The sequence below is a fragment of the Mytilus edulis genome, chromosome 14 (genome assembly GCF_963676685.1).
Source record: "Mytilus edulis chromosome 14, xbMytEdul2.2, whole genome shotgun sequence".
In the NCBI taxonomy this organism is placed as follows: Eukaryota; Metazoa; Mollusca; class Bivalvia; order Mytilida; family Mytilidae; genus Mytilus; species Mytilus edulis.
Genome location: NC_092357.1, coordinates 35,299,301 through 35,317,335, shown reverse-complemented (window position 1 = coordinate 35,317,335; position 18,035 = coordinate 35,299,301). Strand labels below are relative to the sequence as shown.

The following is an 18,035-nucleotide window of genomic DNA, read 5'->3' as shown; positions in this document are numbered from 1 at the left end:
ATGTGGTGTAATCCTAAGTTTTTATGTTTTATTGGAACGTACATCAAAGCAGCTCTCTAATATGATTGTTGTAATTGTCTTATGGTTATATTGGATTTTGTCTTACAAGAAACTTAATATTTTTCTTGATTGGGATTTGCATCCCGCTTATTGGCAAATTGATATAATGCTGTCAATGCTAAATGGAGAGATGTTAAGTTTATAATGAGATTTGATATAATATTTATTCTTAAAATAGATTTTCTTTGATTTTATTTTTCAAATTAAAAACAAAGAAGTCAGTATATAGTGCTGTTTAAAGAAACATAATATTTTTTATTGTGATTTGCATCACACGAATTGGCAAATTGACATAAAGCTGTCAATGCTAAAATGAGAGATGTTAAGTTTATAATGAGATTTGATATAACTTTTATTCTTTAAATAGATTTTCTTAGAATTTTTTTTTTCAACATCACAGAACTGACATCATGCTGTCAATGCTTGGAAATTGAGAGATGTTAAGTTTTTAATGAGATTTGATATAATATTTATTCTTTAAGGTGGTACCTAACACTACAGGGAGATAACTCTGTAAAGTCAACTAAACGTTTTAATTACGTTTTGTTGTAAAAGGAATATTAAGCTTCTCAATGATCAAAATTGGTGTTTGTCAAATTGCTATATAACCAGTGTATTTTTTCTGACAAAACGGTTGGTTCAAAAATTTTAAAATTTTTATATTTTTATTAAAGTCTCAAAGTAAATACTTTGACAAAATTTTATGAAAATTAAACGAGCCAAATTAATTTTAGTGAAAGTGTTGGGTACCACCTTAAATAGATTTTCTTGAGAAAAAAATCAAATTAAAAACAAAGAAGTCAGTATATATAATTAGAAGCTGTTAAAAGAAACATAATAATTTTTTTTATTGTGATTTGCATCACACGAATTGGCAAATTGACGTAATGCTGTTTAAATGCTAAAATGAGAGATGTTAAGTTTATAATGAGATTTGATATAATATTTATTCTTTAAAATAGATTTTCTTAGAATTTTTTATTTTCATCACGGAACTGACATTTTTATAATTGCTGTCAGTATATATTCTAAAAGGAGAGATGTTAAAAGTTATAATGAGAGTTCATATAATATCTATTCTTTAAATAAATCTTCTTGGAGAAATTTCTGAAAATAAACAAGTTTTGTACCTTTTATTTGTTATTGGATTGAGGGATGTTTCTAGTACAAAAAAAATGTACTAGCTCAAGTGTCATGTGGTAATTACACTGTATTGGCCAAATCTTTTGAGAATATTTATTATCTTTTATATATTATTTGCTGTCAATATAAAATAAGGACATGTGGACTGATTAACAATGTAAGACTGTTTTGGTTACTATGCTCTAAAAACTCCTCCATTTTTGGCTTTATGAGGGGGAGGACAGGGGTAAGGGAGACAGGGAGAAAGGGGGTAGGAGAAAGGAGAAAGGGGGTAGGAGAAAGGAGAGGAAGGCTGGGAGAAAGGAGAAAAAGTTGGAGAAAGGAGAAAAAAGAAAATAATCTCTCCTTTTAAAAAATTATCTAATATTTCAAGAAAAAATATCTCAAAAGGAGATGTTTTGATGTTTTATTCTAATGGGAGAAAGGAGAACGGGGGTAGGAGAAAGGAGAAGAGGGGTGGGAGAAGGGAGAAGGGTACCCCCCTGTCCTCCCCCTCCTTTATGCATAACCTTTCCGTATCAAGCCATTTTTCAAAAATGTTTCTCAAAAATAAGTTGTTGTTCATAAGATTGTTTGTCTAGTGTCTATAACATTAATGAATGAGTTAATGGACCCATGCAGGAAAAGGTCAATAACATCAACATATACCAGTATACTGAACTAAAAATCAAAGATTTTGAAATATTGATTATATTTCAGCTTATGTGGATTCACTTATTTTCGTGGATACCAGTTTTCATGGACTCAGGAAAAATTGTTTTGTGGATACATATAATTGTTTGGTTTTGTCTGACAATGTCCGCATACATTCCTGTAGAAAATTTGTAATTGTTATATATCTAAATTTGTGGTTCCCTTGTATCCTTGAATTCCATGAAAACTGGTATAAATGAAAAATTATGAATCCACAGTACTCACTCTGATCGAAATTACGGAATGGTTGATCAAGGTCCTAAGGATAAAATGTTATATCTATAATTTACACGACATACATGTAACATGACATCACAAAACATGCCATGAATATAAAATTCTAAGGTTTGGCAATAAATACAAAGACATTCCTGAAAATAATTTGATAAACATATAAAATAAGGATATCTAATGGTATGGATGCCAGATAAGACATGCAGCTACCCACCATAGACCAACAGGCATTGATGTAACAACTTTTATATGGCACGGACCATTGCCTTTAATAATGAGCTAAACCTGCACCATATTATGTGCTAAAAAAAAATAGCAAAAATAATTGACTACAAGGAAAATTTAAAACAGAAAGCCCAGCTTTAGCAAAAGGCAAAATCAAAAGATAAAAAAAATATAATGAATAATATAAGTCACTGTACAGCCATCAACAATGAGATGAGCCTATAATAGATCATAATACTGCATAACATGTTGTAGAAGTCCTTGAAATGACAAATGTAAAACAATTGAAACAAGAATTAATTAACGGCCCAATTATGTATAAAATATTAAACAAAAAAACAAATATGATAATGAAGTACAACAACAAACGACTAGACCAACTGAATTATAGGGGCACAAGAACCCTCCCCAGACTGTGGACAGTGGTGTAACGCCTTAAACAGCACATGAAATAGAATCAAACCATAAAAGTCAGTTGAAATTAGTTTTATATCAACCCAAGAAATATTACTATAGCTGTAGCGTTATAGGATCTAATTATATTTTAGTAAAGCCTTGTTTAATGGGATGTTTTTATGCCCCACCTACGATAGTAGAGGGGCATTATGTTTTCTGGTCTGTGCGTCCGTTCGTCCATCCGTTCGTTTGTCCGTTCCTTCGTCCGTCTGTCCCGCTTCAGGTTAAAGTTTTTGGTCAAGGTAGTTTTTGATGAAGTTGAAGTCCAATCGACTTCAAACTTAGTATACATGTTCCCTATGATATGATCTTTTTAATTTTAATACCAAATTAGAGGGTTTACCCTAATTTCACGGTCCACTGAACATAGAAAATGATAGTGCGAGTGGGGCATTCGTGTACTGGGGACACATTCTTGTTTTTTATTAAAACTATTGACTGACTGTAGTTTTCTGTTTTGTTCAATGCATGAGAGAAGTTTTGAAGTCTGGGATGATGGTACCGTATAGCAGGTGTAAAATTTCACAATTTTTATTGAGAAAGGTATACAAAATATTTGGGCGGTTATTATTTTCAAGGACAAATTCAAAACTTTTGTCAATACCTTTGCATGTACACTTTTAAATTGCAGAATTTTTTTGGGGCAATTTTGTTCTAAATGCTCGAGTCTAAATGCAAAAATAATCGAAAACTTACACCCCGCGAAAATAACCTATACAGTATTACTTTTGAATATTGGATTCCCAATTTTCACCTCAAATAAATTAATAAACAAGTAAATATAGTATTTTCGTGGAAACATAAATCTCTGTGTAGGAGTGAAATTAGTTCCTGTATGGGCAACTAGGGATTAATTGAGATTCAAAGCAAAGAAAAAAATGATGAAAATTGGTTTTGTTTATAGACTTCATATCCTATTATATAGTCTTGAAAGCTGCAGGTTAGAATTTCCATGCTTTTTAATGGCCTCCAGTTAAATGTGGATATAAATTGTGTACTATTGCGAAGAATAATTGTATTTTCTTTTATTAAATTTATAAACCGGATTAGTTTGACATTGAGAGAAGTCAACATAAACACACTCAAACCACAAGGCATTTATTTGAAAAATGAATTAAATAGAAAAGTAATTGAAAACAAAAAGAAATTACCCTTTCAATTGTTGTTTACTTTGAATCATTTAAATAAACAAAACAATAAAAGATATCAAAAATACAGTGCAAAATTTTCTATGTTTTATGATAGAGTTATTTTGATATTTGTGTCCAATAGAATTAATCAGTTTTATTGTATTTTATTAGTTTTTTTGATTGTTTTGATCAATGTAGCACATATCCTTCTATTTATTATACCCTGAAGGTTTTAACTGATGTTCATGATAGATTAAATAACATCCTTTAGGGTGCCCCAGTTTAGGAGTGTGATGTAATACATAGGGTCATCTAGCGGTTAACACAGGGCACCAGACCTTGGAGTTAGACTGACCAACTATTGAATGACTCAAGGCTATATTATTTTGTTCAGAATTCTATTTTTAGTTACATTATTACAATTCTGAAGTTATGTTGGACAGTTATGTGGATATAACTTGTCAGAGTTAGTTTCTTCAACTTTTTTCTACAAGTGGACATTGCATGGATGTTTATTGATTTTATATATCAATTAACTAATTAATCAATTAATCAATTAATTAATTAATTGAAGTGGGATATTGATTACCTTCTCCTTGGATATTAAATTGTAGTGAATGAACTTTTGAGATTGACCTAATTTGGTTTTATTGTCAAATACTAACTATATCATATGACATTTATTCAGAATTCTGAATTTATTCAAAATTAATAAAGTGTGGATGTAATGGACTGAATTCTACAAACATTTTCTGAAATTTGAGGTAATATTATCTTTTAGTTATATATACATCTTTTGCATATGATTTGATTGTTGGTTGCTTAACGTCCAGTGGCAAATATTTCATGCATATTCAGGACAATTTTGCATATGAAGATGGGGGTTTATTTGTACTTTTGATTTTTGCATATACGTGTATGTATAATGTTAATGAAACACATTCAGGTTGATTAATTAATTGATTAATCTAGTAATTAATTAATGCATTAATTTCTCTAATCATTTAGTAATTAGTAATGGGTATTTGAGATGAATCCTTTTCGGTCACAAAGTTGTAAGTATAAAAATAGTTTATAAATATATATATATATATATATATATATGTATACATAAACTTTCATGTTTTTCATGGGTTTGGTCAATAAAGAATATAAATGTTAAATGAACATAAATTTTATAGATTCTTGTTTGTAGAAGTTGGCAAATCCATGTTTGAAGTACTACACGAAAATAAACTAATTGTTTTCCTCAATCAACAAATATAAAAAAGAAGATGTGGTATGATTGCCAATGAGACAACTATCCACAAAAGACCAAAATGACACAGACATTAACAACTATAGGTCACCATATGGCCTTCAAGCCTTAAATTTATATATGCTATAATTGTTTGTAGATGTTGGCAAATCAATGTAACCAAATATCCATGAAAATACATTTGTTCCTCAATCCCTGAAAAACGAACATATACCCAAAAAATAAATGAATCCACACAGTAAGAGTTTCAAGCACGAAAAAATGTGAATAAAAATTTATAATCTATTTTAAATTAGAATTGATTCACTGATAAGAATGAACAATTTTTTAATTCAATTTAAATTTCTTAAAAATTATGGAAAAATACATGATTGGGAATTTGAATATGTTTTAACTTGCTCGGTGATTGAATTGTCAATGACCTCTACGTTTTTAAAATAATTACTTCACGCTTAATTTATTCATAGATAAAAGTGATTTGTTTAATTCTATATATGTTTTATAAATTATAAGTTTTCATTATATCAATTAGCTGTTTGTGGTTAGAAATACAGCTTCAAATGTAATTAAGCTTTACATTAATTGATTAATAATGTTGGTTAAACTAATGACAATAATACTTCAGAAACTGCTTGCTAAACAAATATGATAACAAGTTTTAATTTGTTCAACTTTGATATAATTATAACTTCTACATCTATAAAAGTCCTTGATTGTGATTAACTACAGACATCTGTTTGACTAAAAAAAAATATTATAATGACAATTAAATATCCAAGAAAAGAAACTTTGATCCAAAACAATGCAGAATGACAAATATGTATAGGAATCTCAAACTTTCTTCTTGCAACTTGGATGGACTTAAATTGGGCGTTAATTATCTATTCACGGAGCAGAATTTTTTTTTACCACGGAGTGACTTTAACCAAGTTTTTGATGAAAAACTTAGAGACTATATTGAGCTTGATCTCTAAATTACCTAGGATTAAGTTGAACAGGAGAGGGTTGGTAAGGTTTTCTCTGTGTATTTGCCGCTTCCTCAACCATAATATCAGACTTCCTGGTGTCCTAGCACTCCCTTTGTGTTGGCCTTGATTGTCCATGTAAAAAATTGTCGTAAATACACGTTAGTGACACATCTACATTAATCCTGATAGGGATCAGTGTATAATTTTTATTATTATTACAAAGTATTCTTAAAGTGCATTATATAACACTACCATGACTACAGTAACTCTAAGCTTTTTGAATTCCACTTTAGTCCCTCACAGCTTTTGAGGTGTGCTTTGGATAACGGAGGAATTTACCAGTACATAAATACATTAAAGAGAAGAATTTTTATTATAAAGATAATTTTTATTCCAAATTTGAGATCTGACATGACACCTTGTCAGGCGGATGTTGTAAGAGTGTTATTTTTAAATTTCTAAAAAATAGCGCCCCTGTTAATGTGCAGTTTCTAACCATGGTACAACCATGGAGGCTCCCATGTAAAATTTTGAGAGTTAATGCTTTTTGCTAAAGGTCATTCTTTAACTCATACTAAGGTCATTTTTCAACCTACATCTTAAAAGTACACATATGACATGTGATAATGTATATTCTATGTCCTGGGGTATATAGTAAGTCTAATGTGTTATTAAGCAGGCTATATAGTATATATACTGTACTTGGATTCATTTATTTCAGTTCTGGTGACATTTTTTATTTGTCATAGATTCGGTAGAAGAGGATTTTACAATTCATAGTCCATAAATGCTCATGTCTAGAAGTAAATTCAGATGAGTTCTTGCCCTTTAATTTGTTGTCTTGTAACTCAAGTTTGAGTTGATTAATTTTACGCCTAGAATAAGCATTAGTCAGAATACTTAGTTTGACTCATCCACATGATTAAGGAGATATGAACTGAATCAAGATGAAACATATGGAAATAGTAATAATAATGTTGGAATTAGGGTAATTCAGGAGCAGATCCAGCCATAGGATAAAAAGGGGGGTTTCCGTCCCAAACTAGGATAAAGGGTATTGGTTCCAACTATATGTCCCCATTCAAATGCATTGATTGTCAAAAAAGGGGGTTTCTAACCCTAGAACCCCCCCTTCTATGGATCCACCACTGTGGATACTGGCTCTTTAATCAAGGTGTTTGCCCTATATCTACTTTGCCTGATGAGTCAAGGGATATTAGAACACTGACCTAAGGAATATGAGCTTATATGCCATGTGAAGATCTAACTTATAATATATCTGTTTTCTGATTAATACCATGCAGTCACAATGATATTGATGATACTCAGGTGTTAGAACATACAGGTTAATTAGAAATAGTAGCAAGATATCTTATTTTGCTTACTGCAACAATGAGTAAGGATTCTATTTAAAGAAACTCTTATCAGTCAAGTTTTCTTAATCTAAATAGGCTTTTATTTATTTAAAGAAAACTCCTGACGGTCAATCTCTTCTTAATATGACCTTAATTTGTTTTTCATATTTTTTAGGTACATCATTGCTAAAGGGATGATGTAAGCTTTATATCCTTACTAAATGATCAATCCAGGTGTTAATTAAAAATAGTAGCAAGATATCTCAGGCCTCTACAATAACTTTTTTTTCAACTTGTCCAGTAGGACAAGTACATACCAAAACTTACTTGTCCGAATAAAATTGTAACTTGTCCAAAAAAAATCTTAATAATAACCTTTTTTGCATTTCAAGTTGATTCAAGGAACAAAATGAATTAAAAAAAAATTGAACAGAATTTGTTTTATATCCTTTGAAATACTTTTAAAAGATATGAGCCATGAACAACTGAATTTAGTTGTGTCACAGGACTTGGGTTCTAGTTTTTATCAATGCTAAAGTCTCATCATACTTTGCACATGAGGCACCATCGGATTGGCCTCTAAATGTACACTCATTTGATTTTTATCCTATTTTTTTAAAAGTTGAAAAAAAGTTTATTCAAATGCAATCAATAAAAAGAATATGAGGTATGATTGTCAATGAAACAAAAGACCAAATGACACAGAAATTAACAACTATAGGTCACTGCATTGCAAGTATTGTTTTTTCTACATAAGATCAAACATGATTTGATGATTTTTATGGTAAATAATTTCCTCATTCTTATTTAAAAAATACAGTATGGACATTGGTATTAATTATTATAAGGTAGGAAAAGAGGTTCTGATTTGTCTTGGTCCAGAAATGTCTATATATATATACTGCCTTGCCAAACTGTCTATTAATCATGTCTATGAAATATGTCTCCTACGGTGCCCAACTGTCTATTAAACTTGGAGCCGAATCATTTCTGGTGAGAACTGTCTTTTAAAGTTACCTTATCTAAAAAGCGCATGGTTGAATGGGATCGGTAAGACTGGTTTCCGAGAAAAGTGTGCTTTTTTACTGTTAAAAGTACTTGACAAAGAACCAGTTTTAAATTATTGATTGCAAGTCTGAGGGGTCTTGAGAAATAAAAAGTGTCAATTAGTTTCAGTTTAAAAAGGAAAGATGTCAAACAAATCTTCTTTTCCTCTTTTTTTGTTAATAATTATACTTTGTTCATCAAAGTTGGATTAAAATTTATTTTCTGCAGAATGATTCTACTTGTCCCATCGGACAAGCTTGGTATAGCTTTTACTTGTCCGACCTTTTTTACCTCTGGTACCGGACAATCGGACAAGCCTTATTGTCGAGGCCTGTATCTTGTTTTACTTACTGCAACAATGAGTAAGGATTCTATTTAAAGAAACTCCTATCAAGAAAACTCCTGACGGTCAATTTCTACTTGATATGACCTATATGTTGTCACCGTTTTGGTTTATCTGGCTAACATGGCTAAAGGCATGATGTAAGCTTTTCCCATCACCAAATGACATTCATCATCAATCCATTAGCTTTTACATTTAACTTGAATTTCTGCCCTTTTTGTACTTAAACCAAAAACCAAAGGTCAGAGCACTTTTATCATGTTTATTGTGGTTCTTGATCATAAAGACACAGTTATGCCTTCAACATGTTCAACACAAAGTAAAACCATTCACTACATTGCAAGATTAAGACAACCCTAGCATATAAGGTTTCAACTGAATTCTACATTTGCTATGATTGATAATTTGTTGTAAGAATATGAAGTTGGTTTTATGTGTTAAAGCATCAAACCTTATTTGTAGTTATATCAAATCATAATGCAGTATTTTTTTCTCTTTGTAGTCTGAGTAGAAGTGCAGAACAGTGATTTTGGATTATACTGGAATAAGTTACCTCCCCTGAAAATCAAAACTATCAAAGGATTCAAATCAAATCTCGGGTGATCAAGGGTTTGTTTTTCAGGACTCATTAAGTTGAAGATCACCAGTCACATTACAAGAAGGTGACTTATTCAAGGACACTTAGAAAGGTAAGAAGATAATTGTGATCATAATATCTGTCATAGCAATACGTCTGTCCTTAGTAATCAATCTGTCCTTGGCAATATATTTGACCATGACTACTGTAAACCAACTTATATTCGTTATTACTTTATTTCCTGCTTAGCCCTTTCTAGCGCACTTCGTAGCAATTTAATTTCACGATTTTCACTAGTTTCTTAAGTTCACTTGATGTAGTAAGAGAAGGGAAGAGCCAACTTTAAAAATGGTGTGATGATTTATATTTGCGTAAGTTGCAACAAAAAATTGCTCACGAAATTCGGATGGTTTACAATTATCATATCAGTCCTTAGGGGTGGCAGTACATTTGAGGTACCTGTGCAATACTTTTATCCTTGGCAACATATCTCTCCTTGGCAAAGCATATGTCATTCACAGTACATTTGACCTTGGCAAAGCATATGTCATTCGCAGTACATTTGACCTTGGCAAAGCATATGTCATTCACAGTACATTTGACCTTGGCAAAGCATTGTCATTCACAGTACATTTGACCTTGGCAAAGCATATGTCATTCACAGTACATTTGACTTTGGCAAAGCATATGTCATTCACAGTACATTTGACCTTGGCAAGGCATATGTCATTCAAAGTACATTTGACCTTGACAAAAAAAAGCATCTCATGATTGGTCGTTGCAGTACATGTAAACACCACAATGCATATGTCAATGACAATACATTTATCGTTGGTATTACATCTGTCTTGACAATGTACCTGACCTTGAAAAGTTGTCTAAATTTGGCAAACCATCTATCCATGTTAGTTTGTTTTTTTATTAAAGTTTAATAATTTAATCATAGATCAAGTTTGTGTTTTGGTAGAATTATTGCCTTTCTCAACATCTTTGCATGATATAAATTAAATTAATTTCTTATTTAGTTGTGGTCAAACTTGTATCTTTATTTTACTGATATATATGAAGACAAATCCTGATCATGCAGGAAGTTTATAAAGCTTTTGTTATGTAATTTTTATTCATATTTTTTTGTATATTTAATGCTTTTCTCTATGTCCTTGATGAGATTGTCTTCATCAAGTTATTGTTTTTAAAAGAGAAATATTAAGGTTCAAGTATGTCTGCAGAAAAAGAAAACACAATGGAGAGCACAAAATAAAATGACAGCTTAAATCTAGAATGTACTTAAAACCATATACACTCCTTCCTTATGATAAGCTACTCTGATCATATTTTGATTATTTAGATAAAAAATCTGAAAGAAGTTAATGTCCCAATATGTTTATTTGCATAATGTATAGATTTCTATCTGTGTGGTTCTTATTTCAATAATCATGGGAATAGAATTATAAGTTACATGGAGCTAAAGCTGATGTGTGGTCAAACTAGAACAGGGTACCAGTTTTTTTTTTTTATTTTTTAAAAGGTTAACAGTAGGGCAATTAAAGCAATATCTCTTCATACAATATACATGATATAAATCATTAAATGTTGAAATGTTGCCTTGGTCAGAATATGAAATATAACACTTCATGGGCATCTAAAACGCTGTTCTGGATTTTCACATGCAAATATCAGCTCTAGCTTTGCCCTTCTTATTCATCATTGTTGAGAACTGTCTTTGAGAATTTCTGATAGTCGGGTTACAATGGAAATAAAGAGCTGAGCTTTTTGAAAACTATTTTAATTTAATTATGAACATTCTGACTTTAAAATGAAATAGAAAGTTTGGTCGCATTTTGTTTTTTGTTAAGATCAAATTAAAAGTTATAGATCAGATTTTATTTTTAAAAAGTCACAGCCTATAAACTGGTTAAAAAGGGTCTCATATCCTTTTTGTGTATGTTGTGTCATGTGTACTATTTTTTGTCTGTTTGTCTTTTTCTTTTTTAGCCATAGCAGTAATTGTCAGTTTATTTTCGATTTATGAGTTTGACTGTCCCTTTGGTATCTTTCGTCCCTCTTTTAATCAGTCTTAATATATCATTGCAGTATTTAAATTGCAACAAGTTCTTATTGTAAATAATACTTGACGGAAAAAAATTTATGGACCAAGTTTAACAAAGATGTAACACTAATCTGTAGTAGGCTAACATTTACACGATATTTACTTCCCTTTGATTTTCCTGCCCGGATCAATATCCCTTTACAACATCACTCAAGTTGACAATTTATATTGTTATTTTGACCAACATTTGTGTCCACCTAGTTTATGTTGACCCTTGTGACATTGTTGTTGTTTCTGTCTAATTGAATATCCTGAGTTATTGTTCTTGAAGGAATGATTCAGTAACAGATAATATTGAGTTTTTTTTTTATAACAACGAGATACTGAATTAGGAGATGTGGCATGACTGCCATTATGTGGCAACTTATAATGCACCAGACATAGACTAAACGAAGCAAATGTAGGTTACGGTACGTACAGCCTTTGACATAATATTAGCAATTCCAATACCTTATAGCTGCATAGTTTTAAATTAGCCATAATTTCAAGTTTGGGCATAAGTATGATGACTAAATGTAAAACAATTCAAATATCAAAAGCCAGCAGCCTGATCAAATTTTTAACAAATTACAACAAACTAAATAAATGCATAAGTCCTCCAATTTAGCTAATTTTAAATGCAATTTTCATTTTTGCAATATTGAGAGAAATCCAAAAATTTAGAACTTGGAGTCTGAATTATTGCATTTTTCTCTATAATAAAAACATCTCATTTAATTTAAACTTCTGAATTTACTGCAGTTAATGTTTACCTATATTCATGCAAATTGGTTGCCCCCAAATAATAATAAAATGGACAAAAAAAAAACGTTTTGTACGGGTAATCAGACGTCTTTTATAAAGATGTAAATGTGTGTAAAATATTAATAGTTTTTGGTCATATCCATTTTGCCACAAACTATATGGGTCAGAAATGGTAATTTCAAATCAAACATGTCAATTTCATCATGTGTATGATGTCAAAGTGACTTTTCTGCACTTATACTTTAGAAATCATAACACCTGGTTCATCTATCTATAAAAGGAACATACATTGTTATCATGGTGGTTTATAAAGCTTTGAATATTTTATAGTTACAAAAGGTGCATTTTGGGGAAATAAATAAATGCATTGGATGATTTTGTCAAGTACAGAAAACATTAAACAGTTAATTTTCGTTGTTAGGTTGCATGATTTTGCTACTTTTAGACCCTGTTTACACTGACAAAAAGATCGATCTTTACTAAGATCTATCTTTTTAAGATCGATCTTTGGTCCAGTTCAAACGAGTAAGATTGATCTTCAATTTGACTTTAAAAAACCTACCTCCAGAGGCCGGTGTATGGTTTTTAAAAAAGATCGATTTTTTTTTTTATGTAAACGCTTAGATCGATCGTGATCAATCTTTTTTCAGGTGTTTGTTATATTTAGATAGGAAAATAAAGGTCAAACTGGTTCTTTTAATGTTGAAGTGTGAACACACTGAATTAAATAAGATCGATCTTGATCAATCTTGCTTGTGCAATGTAAACAAACTGGTCTTTTTAAGACCGATTCAAATAAAGATCTATCATCGATTCAATTTCGTTGCCAATGTAAACAGGGTCTTAGTTGCTCTTACTTGACAGCTAGAGTACCACAGAGTAGGAAACTTGTCTTGAAAAATTATAACTAAGGAGTCAAAAATTGGTTATATGAAAATAGTCTATTTCACTGGTGCCAAATAATTGCCTTTATAACCTTCATCCACCAGAGTTGAAATTGTACCAATAATTTCAGCAGAATCTGCTTACCCTTCCAGGGCACCTGAGATCATCCCAAGTTTTTGGTGGGGTTCGTGTTGCTTAGTCTTGTGTCTTCTGTTCTATTATTTTTCTGTAAGTCTTTTTATTTTTAGCCATGGCGTTGTCAGTTTATTTTCTATCTATGAGTTTCTCTGATATCCTTCATCCCTCTTTTTCGAAACCTATACAGATGATAATACATGTAAAACAATCTTTGTGAGATCAACTCTTATATATTTCAATTTCTTCATTATCAACACTCATATATAGTTAATACACTCATATATAGTTAATATAAATTATATTTCAATTTAAAAGGCTCAGAATAATAACCAATATCATAGAAAAAATAAGTCTCTTATGAATTCATTATATTATAAACTTATAACATATATTGGTATTTCCCAATAGGGGGAAAAATAATAAAATAACAAAATGACACTTTGAACTATCTGCACTTATATCACACTTTGAACAAGCGTTGAACTTCCTCCACTAAAGTACATTGATTTTAAATGTGATATTTTATCAATATTTGTCAGTGTAAAGTATTTTTATTTAAGTACAATAATATGATATTTTCATTTCATTTTTGTAAACAAACTCATATTCATGTGTGCTTTTTACTACTTAAATCCTCTTCAGTAGGATAATAATGATACAAATATGAATATTTAATGTTGTGATTGTTCTTTAATATACTATTATATGTGAGGTGTGGATTAAGTAAAACAATATTGTATTTAAGGAGCTCTTGAAATATTTTGGGACCTTCATAATTAAAATTCTGGATATCAATAAATAATTGAGGACCTCCTAGGCTAGTATATTTCAGGAACTACATGATTTCATTTCTTTTATTATTATAAAGCTCATTATCAATCAGTCTCAGCACCTAAGATCATCCCCAGTTTTTGGTGGAAATCTTTGGTTTTCTATGTTAATGTTAATGTGTTTTGTGTATTGTTATTTGTCTCCTTGTCTTTTTCTTTTTTAGCCATGCCATTGGCATTATATTGTCCTTATGGCTTTGATATCCATGGTCTCTCTTTCAGTGACTACAAGTATAGGATTTTAATGTCTGTTGTCTTATGTAAGTTAATTTTGTGTATCAAGCTAATCTGATGACTCAAACCATTTTCTGCTGATTTGTTCTTTTCGATGTTATGCTGTTACCTCAAACTGATGGCTAACCCTGCCGCATTCTATATGTGCCTGTCCTAAGTCTGGAGCCTGTAGGTTATGGGAGGGTTTAGCTCTCAGACAGATGGCTAACTCCTGCCACATTCTATATGTGTCTGTCTTAAGTGTGGAGCCTGTAGGTTATGGGAGGGTTTAGCTCTCAGACAGATGGTTGGTAACCCTGCCACATTCTATATGTGCCTGTCCTAAGTCTGGAGCCTGTAGGTTATGGTAGGGTTTAGCTCTCAGACAGATGGCTAAACCCTGCCATATTCTATATGTGCCTGTCCTAAGTCTGGAGCCTGTAATTTGTCCTATTTTTCAGTTGTTGTTGTTGACTCACAGTCTTTTATATTTTTAATTGTTTTGTAATAAATCAGCCTTTTACAGCTCACCATGTGGTATATATGATAGATTTTGCTCATTGTTAAATGCTGTACAGTGACATTATAGACAGGATTTTCTTGCTGTGTTGGAGACCCATTGGTGGCCTTCAGCGTTTTTTTACTCTTGTGTTGGGTTGTTGTCTCTTTGACACATTTGCCATTTCCATTCTCAATTTTATTCCTTTAATCCACATCATTTGGACTTTGTTGGATAGTTGTCTCTGATTTGCAATCAAACCACATCTTCTGATTCTTTGAGCAAAAATATAAGAAAGCATTCCACAGAAAGAAGTTGGAAATAAGTTGCTGTTATATTCTATATGGTCTTGTTTATTTTATCCCACCTTACATTTAATTAATAATGCATCCAATTTTGAGTCCATATCTGTTATAACAGACTTGAAAGGGGTTGACCCTTGTGGATGGTACTTAAAACAGACATAACCATCATCTAGTCATTAAGACATTATAGATATTCCCTTAGTATTACATCTCTGTGTTTATTGGTAATTAGTTTCACTTAAACAAGGTTAATGTTCTTTATAGTTATATTAATATTAAAACATTTCTTTGTCAATATTTGACATAAGGTTCATTCAAGTACAAAACACTGAAGAGTGAAAGTTCAAACCCTTGGACATCTTTCAATTTTTAAAAAAAATGCTGTTTTCATACAACATTTGTGAGTAGGATTACGTTAAGATGTTATAAAAAACTGCTGTTTTTTTTACAACAGCGATGAAAAAGGTTTTATTGAGTGATTCTGGTATACAAATGTTTACAGCTAAATTAGAATATTTCACTCCAGTATTTGGTCCCATGGTCATTTTACTAATACTTTCAGATCAATTTGTATAGGTCTGTATCTAATGTAATGGTTTACTTTTATAAATTGTTATTTGGATGGAGAGTTGTCTCATTGGCGTTCAGTCACCCCGCATCTTCCTATATCTAAGTTTGTTAGGAGGTGTCAATTAAAAGCCTATATACTTGCACTTAATAATAAAATGGCAAATAATTTCATATTTGTCAATTATATATTCACTATTACACCATCTGTCAGAAAAGAAGTGAATGTTGGAAATTGATTTCATTTTCTTTTTAAGGGGGCTTGCGGGTCTAAATCTATTTTTTTTCCTAATATAAGATTTAGCTATATTTTTTTGTTGCCGATCCATCATCCAAGATGGCCACCAGCAGGGGACTTAGTTTAAACATACCGGTAGGACCCTAATGGGAAATGCATACAAATGACTTCTTTTAGAGAACCGCTGAATGGGATGAAACCAAACATAGCATGAATGTTCCTTATGAGGTGCTGACCAAGTGTTGTTACTTTGTAGCCAATGCATCATCCAAGATGGCTGCCAGCAGGGGACTTAAATTAGTTCAATAGGACGTACCTATGGGAAATACATACAAATGACTTCTTTTAGAGAACCACTGAATGGAATGAAACCAAACATAGCATGAATGTTCCTTAAGAGGTGCTGACCAAGTGTTGTTGCTTTGTAGCCGATGCATCATCCAAGATGGCCGCCAGCGGGGGACTTAGTTTAACATAGGACCCTATGGGAAATACATGCAAATGTCTTCTTTTAGTGAACCACTGAATGGAATGAAACCAAACATAGCATGAATGTTCCTCATGAGATACTGACCAAGTGTTGTAACTTTGTTCTCCGATCCAAGATCCAAGATGGCCGCCAGTTGGGGGACTTATTAGTTTACATAGTCCCTATGTGAAATACATACAAATTTCTTCTTTTAAATAACCACTGAATGGAATGAAACCAAACATAGCATAAATGTTCCTTATGAGATGTTGAACAAGTGTCGATACTTTGTAGCAGATCCATCATCAAAGATGGCCGCCTGCAGCGGGGGGGGGGGGGGGGGGCTTAGTTTAATATAAGATACAAAGTCTCCTTCTACTCAGAGAACCACTGAATTGAATGAAATCAAACATATCATGAATGTTCCTTTCCTTATGAGGTGCTGGCCACGTGTTATTACTTTGTAGCCAAATTTTATCTTTTATTATATGATTTCAAAAAATGCTGAGTCAGAGTGAGCGATACAGGCTCTTGAGAGCCTCTTGTTTTCTGTTGAACTTATAGGAGAAATAGAGGTAATATCGAAATAAAAAAAGAACTAAATTACAGAAATTGCTTGAATTTTACAGTTATTTAGTTTATGTACAACTCATTTGAAAACAGTAATAAAAAGTATAGGTCACCGATGAGTTAAAAAATATAATTGAACTTTAAAGCCAAAAAATTGCATTTTTGCACCAAAGGGAGATAATTTAGAGCTTTTGCAATGATATAAAGATCTTAAAAGTCATCTGGGGCCAAACCGAATCGATTTTTCTGGTTGAATTTTGTACCTTATCATAAGGTAATAACTCATTGTGTAATAAATAAAATTTGTAATGAAAAAACACATGTTTAATTTTTTGCAGAATTTTTTGTACCCACGAGCCTCCCTAATATTTTAAATACAAGTCAGTTTCAAAGGTTCTTGACCTAAAATTTAGATTTGGTTTAAAAAAAAAATCATTACTAATTATAAAGGGTACTCACCCAAAAGTTGTCTATAAATTTGTTATGATATGCATAAATAGGGAGATATGATTATGAACTATATTTTTGAAGCTTAAAAGACTGAGGGCAAGTACATGAACCTAAAAAGTCTCAAAAGTTTAATTCCATTGAAATCGTAGTAAATATCAATCCATGGTAAAATATGCATGGTTACAGCTTGTTCATAAATCAGACATATTCTCAACATTATAGAACCAGTCATAATAGAAGACTCAAAAGTTAAAACATTAAAGACAAATTCTTAATTGGCTTAAAACAATTAATTAAACTTTAAATCACCCGAGTTGTATAGGAAGTTAAAAGACACAACAAAGAAAGATGTGATGATTAAAAAAACTCGGTGCAGTCTGTTTTGGCATCAGAAAATAACATGATGGTATAGCAACACAGAACATAACCTAATGCTTAAAGTCCAATACTCTGTGTTGAAGACTGAACTTAGACCTATAATGGTTTAATTACTTTTGCAAATTGTGACCTTGGATGAAGAATTGTTAC

The 18,035-nt window shown here is 31.4% G+C and overlaps 1 long non-coding RNA gene across 1 annotated transcript in view; it reads left to right on the top strand.

The window, feature by feature from the left end:
- Nucleotides 1-18,035, top strand: part of LOC139503254 (uncharacterized) — a 45,098-nt gene that overhangs the window by 23,837 nt on the left and 3,226 nt on the right. Inside the window, exon 2 of the long non-coding RNA XR_011659073.1 lies at nt 9,415-9,601. This is a non-coding gene — a long non-coding RNA (uncharacterized lncRNA). The remainder of the gene's footprint in view (nt 1-9,414; nt 9,602-18,035) is intronic.